Here is a 9,134-nt window from a genome sequence, read left to right as displayed (position 1 = left end):
TGGAAATATGATCAGACTTCTATGCTGTTAGAAAGTGGGCAAAGAGCAATTGCAAGGGGTCTAATAGAGACAGCATATTTATCATGTGAAGAGTCTTGGAGGGTGTGTATTTTAATTCACTCATTAATTTTCTAACCATTGCCATGTTTGCTCTTAAAACTCCACGGATCTTTCCTTATTCTGCCAGTTGTAATGATACTCCTTGACCTGCTGCACACTTGTGCCAGGGGTTGTTTGTCACCTTGAACTCAGAAAAAGGAATTCTGTGCTTATTATTAAACCATTGTCTTCCTAAAACATATAAAAGAATAACCAGATGAGAGCTTCTCAGTTTCTTTCAAAGGTTTGTTGTATTAAATCCTGCTAAAATAGCAAGCCATGCATTATTAGTCATGGTCTGAATATTAATTTGTTTTAAAATCTAGGATACATGAGTGAAACGAATAGCACTGAAATACAAACATAAGAAACAAACTAGCTTTAGTCCTCCCTACTCTTCAGCAAAGCACACAGGGATGTCAGTGGTACTGTTTTAAGTCAATGCTGCTGCCTTCTTGGGTGGTAAAGGAGTAAAGCCCTTCTTCCAAATGCTTGCCCGGTCTATAGAAGTTCTTCAAATCAGTGGTTTAACTGGTGAGCCACCTTAGACACAGACCTTGTCTTAATAAAACATCTTTTGCAACACTTATCTTAGATATAAAGCCCATGCCTGTGTCAAATTCTTAGACAATTGTGGCTGCGACACCACCACAGCTTCCCAGGCAGGACATACAGTGCTCCTCATTCACCCAGAGGAGAGGGATAGGGCAGCAGGCTACAGGTGAGCTTAAAGGACAGTCCTGTTTTGTGGCCAGACGCCACTGCTTGCCATCTGACCACTGCTATCGGCTGGGCCTCTGGCTGAAAATTCCCTCCTGCCGTGTGTTTGGGGATTTTCTCTCTTGGGGGCAGGGAAAGGGGTCACTTTCACAATAAACCAATTCTTTTGCTGTCAAATTGCTGGCTCCAAAACACCTGCCCTGGAAACAAAGGGTGGCTTCTCACCTTTGAGGAACTACACATGGCACTCAGCAGTTTAGGCAATGCTATCTGGCACCATCACCCTGCTGCAGTAGCACCGGCAAGGTTTTCTGAAAGGCAGGGACATCTCAAGGTTACTTCTGCAGACAGCTGGGGGAAGCAGCACAAGGGGGATGGAAGTGAATGGTTGAAGGCAGGACTTCAGCGAGCCTCATGTTTCACTGACGAGGGTCAATTGCCATCACAAAACTCTTCCTCCCATCTTTACTAAGCTTCTGGTTTGCTGAGTGCCAAAGTAAATGAGCTATTTTGCTTGCTCTGGCAGAGCTCTGCCACTGCCCATGCTCACACTGGGCACCCTCCAGAATCGTCCCCACTTCCAGTGGGATCTGAACACTACAAGCAGCTCTCCCATTAAGGTTGTCCTTTAACAGTAACCTTTGGTCCTAGCTCTGCCTCATCTGCAGAGATGACTCTAAAAGAGATAAGAACCTCTTAGCACTCCTAACACCATCAGTAGGGACAGGAGCACAGTCTGTGTGACACGCACTATTGAACTCATGCTGTACCTGTGTTTGCATAGTGGACTGATGTCTGATCTGTTCTTCCATCCAGTCCCACCAATTCCCTATTCAAATGAAAAATGCTCTGCTGATGGCAAGAAAAGCCAGTTGTTGTTGGATTACTAAAATAACTGCTTCAACGAATGGAAGCAATTAGGAGTTCAATTCAAAGTGACTAAAAAGTTGGTCTCACTCATGGCCTTAGCTCAGCACGTTTTCCTTCCCTTCTTACGTAATATTTTCTCTGTCTTCTCATATGAAGTCACCTGAATTAAGTAGTTAATTAATTTATCAGTAGCCTTGATTTCCACTCCACTGTAGTTAGTCTTACAGTTAAGGACCCTGATCCTCCAGGGTGCTGGGCAGCTCTGGTTCCCATTGGCCTCATCCTGATTTTGGAAACTGGAAGAGGGCTCTGAAGGGGGCATGGCACCTGGTCAGATAATATATTCAAGTAGGACCCTGATATGTACTGGGTCTCATCTAGTCCTCTTTCCTTTCCTGGTACATATTTGCAAACTGTGCACATGGGCAAATGAAATCCAAGTTTTCATAAGTTTTAACCTACAATAAAAATGCTACTCTGCCTGTTCACCATCATGTTATGTCCTTGGGGAAACTACCCTGATTGCAAAATAGGTCTTCCTCTTTTCAGTCTTGTAAGGCTTTCTCTGATGGGTGGGGACTTTTGGCCTTTCAGTCCTCAGATGGTGGGTTAAACCAAATTAGAAACAGAAAAACAAACAAAAAGCTGCCTGTGAAACACAAGGTACTTTTGAACAAACAAGAACTAATGTTACGGCCTCATTATGGCACTTCTTCTGAAGATCCTGCTCTATTTTGGAGTGTTCTTAGCATATTCATGTTGATTGTTTTTATTTTTTCACCTTTCAATGAGTCCTTTGTAGAATTCATAGCCAGATGTAAGCCCTGACACCTCGAACACATAGGTATATAAGCTCAAAAGAAGTTAGAAGCATACATTAAGATGCTAATGGTTATAAACATTGGCAGGATCAAGATTCTCATGTCTGACAGTGTACAACAGTGTCAGTTCCACAGACACAAGCCAGCGTAGTTGTTTGTCAGGAGCCACACATTCATTTTTGCATTTCATACAGGCACTAGCAACCTGCTGGTCTCATTTACATTCACTACACACAAACCAGCCCAGACGAGCAGCAAAGTTAATTACAGTAGAGTAGAAAAGTGTTGAGATACTTGCTGAAAGCTTACAAATGCTTTCCGCTAACTCCATTCCCTCCCTTTCCACTGGTGCTCTTCTGCCTGGCTAACTCGTGTATCTGCCCACTCAGCTACCACCAATTTCTCTCTGTTCATCCTCTTCTACCAGTTGCTGCTGTTGCCCCTTCACTCACCCACTCCTTCCTGCTCCCCAGCTGTGCAAGTTTCCCGAAAATCTCCAGCTCCCACAATCTTTTTGTTAATTTTGCAAGTGCCTGTGCCCACTGCAAGCACAGGGAGAGGCACGAGGGCTTTGGTCTGAGCTCCAACCAGTGCAGCGTGTGTCTCACATAACATGATTCGGCTGTAACCTCCCCTGTCACTACAAATAGACCAGGGCTGTACCCACCTCTGCATTGCCCAAGCAGACTATTTTGGTCCTTTCCTGTAACATTCTCTCCCCCTGCTTACTGATTTTTATTTTAAATTCTACGATGAAGGAAATTTATGAGCTGCTCTGTTCTAGTATTTCAGTATGTGTGGGTCAAATTATTTACTTTTATCCTGTAAAACATACACGCATTTGACCCTACATTTCATTTGTATTGTTCAGAAATGAGGGATATGGCCAAAAAAATCCCTCCTTCCCAAACACCCACCCACCCTGCTGAGCATTGTCATACACAGAATGAGGGAGGGAAGGGCCAGCCAAGGGCATGTCAGATCACCTCCCTCCCTTGGAACTGAAGCTTTATAATTCTGGCAACAGTTTACAAAGCAAAGTGCCTGCAAATAACTCTTTGGTTGATTTTGTTTTGTACTTGAGGGTCAACTGGTGTTAAGGCCAGAAAATATGCAAATACCATCCACCATTACTTTTATGGCCTTCAGGACAAATGGATTGCAGAGATATCTTAGTCTAAGTCACCTTTGAAACAAAGTGTAGATGCTTCTTATGCTGGTTTTGTCTTTTTACACTCCTGTTGAGTTAGACTGGACCATGCAGACATCCAGGGTCTGCACTGTGGCTCTGTAAGGTTTCTCTTTGAATGATGGAGAGCACTGAGAAAATTCTGGTGAAATATTCCTGGGTGCAGAAATGGCATGGGGAAGAACTGGGACAGGGCAATTGCCATCATCTCTTTGCAGTTAACAACAGGCCAAAACGTAGCTGCCACTACCGGTGTTAACAGCAGGGTATTTTGGCACAGCAAGAGCCCAGTTTCATATCACAGACTCTCCACCCTTCTAGATCAAACAGATTTCCACTCTGCAATTCTATGCAGCCACGGTGTAAGTGAGTATCCTCGCAAGATGACCCAAGGCTGAGCAAGTTCCCATGAACAACTAATGAAGACAGTTGCTGCTGTGGTTTTATTGCCCTCTCTGCCTTTCTCTCACACTTCCCTTTCATCTGTGACAATCAATGCTAGTTCAAGCCCGTTTTCAGGTGGCAAATTCACACAAGCCCTCTGAGACCTGAACCTTGCTCAGACAGCAGCAAGGAAATAATCAGCGAAGACCGACAAACCAACTGTGAGAAATACTTTCTAGAGCCAATCCCCCTGAGGAGACAGAAGAGCCCTGTAGACCATCAGCAGCTACCTTCTGCCTCAAAATTATGAAAGTTCCTCTCATCTGTTAACAAGTCATGAAATACACTTACTATAATAGGGCTGCAAATGGTTGAGTCAATATGTGGATCATTGTCCATCACTATTGTCCACTCACGTGCATAAATTAAGCACTCAATAGCAAAGACCTAATGCTACAAGCCAAAACAAATAATGATAAAAACAGTGTGTAAAGGACAGCAACAAGGCTTGCAATGAAATACTGTTTACAGAGGACTAACTGATGCTCAGTTACCCAATATTACTTTGCATTCACTTTAGAGGAAACCTCTGAAGATTATAGTCCTTGCCACAGTTACTGCTGCAGCTGGAAGTGAGCCCTTTCCCTGCCACTTCACACTCTCTGAGGCAGGCAGCAAAGCCCGTGTTGCAAACGTAGCCGGGGAACATTGCCCCAAGTTAGTCACTGTTGCTGGTAATCTAATGAATGCCCCAGTGCCTTTGTTTGCATTAATCTGTCAGACGTTCAGCTGGTACCACTATAAAAGCCATCGTAATGAATGAAGTGACTGTTTGGGGACTGCAGGTTCCTATGCTGTGTGCCCTCACATCACTGCCTGGGGCATACCAGTAGCTTTTCCCCAAGCAACTGCTCTGAGTAACAGCTCTCCTCCAGGATAACCATAGTGATATGAGTGTTGGTCTAAGCGTTGCATTACGGGGCCAATACATTAATATATTTAGAGCATTTGCCAGTGTTTCTTGTTGATAGCCCGCAAGAAGACAATTTCCTATTTAAGCCCTTTACGCACTGATTCACTCTGTAGGTACTTGTATGCCCTAAATCCTTCCAGGGTGGTGAGGTGGTTAACTATAAGTTAGCGGGATACAGGTATCAGTGACAGATTAGAGATAAGATCTCTGTAGCAACGTTTGGGGAGGGGATCTTGAGGCTGGCAAAAAGGGAAGAGTAGTAATTAGGGAGGGAGATGATGAAAGCCACTATATGAGTCTTGGCTTGTGAGGCTGGATAGGAAAACCAGCATCTCCCAACTGACACTGCAAAAAAGAACTTAGTCGGGGGTGATAGATACAGGCAGCTTACTCCTAGGAAAGTTTAACAGGAACACTTGCATTTATGTAAGCAGCAGAAACTAGCCCCAAAACCAAGAAAATGATGAAAGTCCTCATGTTACTTTCAAGTCATGTGCAAAGACTAAGCTGTAACTCATTAAGATGGCCACTTCCCCTTTAGAAGCAGCAGATGTTCCCTCCTTATTTAGCTGATGTCCACAGCCATTTAATTTGTTTCAAGACGCTGGGCCTTTCCCTTCTGCCCCTACCAGTGGATGAAAACACTGCTCATTGCTAGCTAACGGGGACAGCTTTTGCATTTTGTAACCACACAAAGAAGCTGTATCAGCAAAGAAAATACTGCTGGGGAAAGCTAGCAAACTGCTGCCTTAGGTATTTACTCCTGCCGAGGAAAGTGTCAGTGGGAAAGGTTGCCCAGGACTGGCCTTTGCATATCTTGTAAATGCCACACAAGCTGCAAAGGGAGTCTCTCATCTCGTTTGTATTGTTCTCCACCCAAGAACACTCTCATCGCTTAAAAAACTAATAAAAACAATTTCTTGCTAATACAACTACTAGCCCTTCTCCTCTTCCATCTATAACTGAAAAAGTATTTCATACAATTGCCTATGCTCCCATTTTCATTTTAAACCTTCTTCTGTCTGATTTCTAACTCAGTGCGACTCTCAAAATGCTGTGACTAAAGTTTCTAAGGAGGAGACCCCTAACCCTCTGTTGTTGTTGTCCTTGACATATCAGTCAGCACCAACATGGTCAGCCATGACCTTCCTCAGAGATCTTCATCTCTGTCCTCATCTTGAGACAGCCGTTGAACTCGAATTCCTCTCTAGGACCGCTGGTTTTGGGGTAGCTAATATTGCTTCTTTGTGTTCCTAGGACTGCCTGTGTCCATCCATTGCAGTTTTCTCTTCGCAGTCAAACTGAACAGCTTTCAGACAATAGCTGGGCTTTTCTTTCATGTTTGAATAACATCCAGCAGAGCGGGTCATTGTTCCCAACTTAGTGCTTCTAGGTGATGCAGTAGTAATATCATCATAACAACACTACTACTACTACTACTATTATTATGGAGAACCAGGATCACACATTCCAGTGGCTACTGTTCAAACAATTCTTAAACTAAGTTTCCATGGCAGGTTTATTTGTTTAATCTGTTTTCCTAAAGAAATGAGATAGGAGCTGAGGGAACGAACAGATTGCTGAAAAATGGAAAGACAGAGACCAGGTTTTTTAAATTCAGCTGCATTTCAGGGTTGGTCTATGATTTGGAGTCTGCTTCTCATTTAAATCATCTACCTATGCGGAAAACAAAACACAAATCTAGAGCGCTTTACTCTTTCTTAAGTTTCTGTTTCAGCTGTTGGTGTTTTCCCTCCCCCTTCATACTGCCTCTCTGCTTTTCTCCATTTCAAGTTTGGCTTATAAAAGAGAAAACGTCATGCAAATTTTTACGAGACCATACAGCCCCTTGATCAGCTCCAGCAGGTGAATGAAAGAGGTTGGCAATATATAACACCAATTCTATTTTTAATTCATCACCATCTGTTCAGTACCAATAGATATCACTACTGTTGCGGTGTAATACATGAATGGCAGTCCCGTGTCTCTTCTCAAGAGAAAGTGTTTTTAATTGTAGCAACACTGAAATTAAAAGTATGTCATATATATAGTTAAGCATGTGTACAAAAACCTTACTTTTATGAGGCCCAACAGCTAATACAAAAATAGCCAAAGTCAGAAGATGGGCAGGGGATTGTTGCATACACAGCTCACAGCTGCTGCCGCTGCTGTAACTCCTGAATTCCTGGTAGGGAAGTAAGAGCACCTGTAGGGTATCTGTCAGCTAGCAATGACAGACAGTTTGCAGTCTTATGTTTCCTGGAGGCTATGACGATTTCACAGAAAACATATGTTTCAAGAGGAATGGCATAACCACAACTGCCCCACACTGTTTTGTAAGACAGTTACTGTTATGTGTTACTACATTTAAGACTATAGTCAGGGCATTTCCACCTTGGCTGTTTCCCATGCCAGTGACTGGGCTCGACTGCCCTCCCACCTCCTCTCCTGTTCATGGTTCCTCACTGCCCGGAGTGGCACTGAGCCCAGGCCCCAGGGTCACCCATCACAGAATCATAGAATCATTTTGGTTGGAAAGGACCTTTAAGATCATCGAGTCCAACCATTAACCCAGCACTGCCAAGTCCACCACTAAACCATTTCTCTCAGCACCACATCTACATGTCTTTTAAATACCTCCAAGGATGGTGACTTAACCACTTCCCTGGGCAGCCTGTTCCAGTGCTTGACCACACTTTTGATAAAGAAATTTTTCCTGATATCTAATCTAAACCTCCCCTGGCACAACTTGAGGCTGTTTCCTCTCTTCCTACCACTTGTTACCTGGGAGAAGAGATCAATACCCACCTCGCTATAACCTCCTTTCAGGTAGTTGTAGAGAGAGACAAGGTCTCCCCTCAGCCTCCTTTTCTCCAGACCAAACAGCCCCAGTTCCCTCAGCCGCTCCTCATAAGACTTGTGCTCCAGAGCCTTCAGGCCAGCCCCCTCGGCAGCAGCTGCCAACCAGCCCCCCAGGCAGGGAAGCACCGGGTTTTTGTAACGGGGCGGTGAAAGGCAGCTGCGTGGGGCTGCTCTCACCCCGGGAGCGGTGCTGCCCCTTACAACGGGCCCGTTCCCACCCGCAGCCCAGCCCGGCAAGGCCGCGCTCTCCTTCCTCCGTGGCGGGGGTGCCCGGGCCGTGACCGGCCAGGGGAGCCGGGGAGCGTCGAGCGCTCAGCCCCGGGCCCTGCCAGCGCCCCCGCCTGAGCCACCGCCGCGCAGCGCCGGGCCAGGCCGACCCCCCCGCCCCGCAGCGCCCCGGCCGAGGGCGGGCTTGCCGCCGGCTGTGGGCGTGCTGCCCCGCCGCCACCCGCCGGAGCCTTACAGGCCCCGCACACGGGGCAGACGTCCGGGGACGGCTCTCCTCAGGCCCGGTGGCTGCGCCTTCCCACAGGCCGGCGGTGGAACAGCCCGTCCCGTCACGGGAGCCCGAGCGGGGCCGGGGCGCTGCGGGGAGCTCGGCCGCGTCCTCCCACGGCGCCACCTGCCGCCGGCTGCGGCCCTCGGCTTGGCCCCGGCCCCGCCGCGCCCGGAGCCGTGAGGGGGCCGCGCCTCCCTGGCTCCCTTGCAGGAGGATGGCTGAGGGGGCCGCGTCCCTGGCTGCCTTGCAGGAGCGTGGCACCCAAAGACTCGCAAAGTCCTGAATGCCAGCGGCTGGGATGGCTGCGCCTGCCTTGAAATGCGGAGGCGCGGGTGGCCAGTGTGTGCTCCAGCTCTAACGCAGCCAGCTCCGTATTTACTGCCATGAAGCTACTGTAACTGGGACATCAGTGTGGGGTGGCAGCTTGGAGTACGCACCCAAGGTCCAGGGCGGGCACGTCCAGTCTCGGCTCAAGGCCGACTCGCCAAGGCTGCGTTGCCCGGGTGAATTAAACGCAGGGCGGCACCGGCGCTTGCTGTGTCCCCCCCTAGAGGCAGCAGAACTGCACGTTCGGAGAGGTTTGTGTTTGCTTCAGGGGGAGCAGTTCATGAAGCCCAAACAGGAAAGCATGTATTTACCAGTTGCTACTCAAATGAAGCAAAAATTTTGCACACGCCCCCTGGCCCCCCCGGCCCCCCCCAAGGCAACTGCATAAGC

Source organism: Nyctibius grandis, chromosome 2, assembly GCF_013368605.1.
Source record: "Nyctibius grandis isolate bNycGra1 chromosome 2, bNycGra1.pri, whole genome shotgun sequence".
Taxonomy (NCBI): Eukaryota; Metazoa; Chordata; class Aves; order Nyctibiiformes; family Nyctibiidae; genus Nyctibius; species Nyctibius grandis.
The sequence above is the reverse complement of the archived record's forward strand: the minus strand, read 5'-3'. Positions refer to the sequence as shown.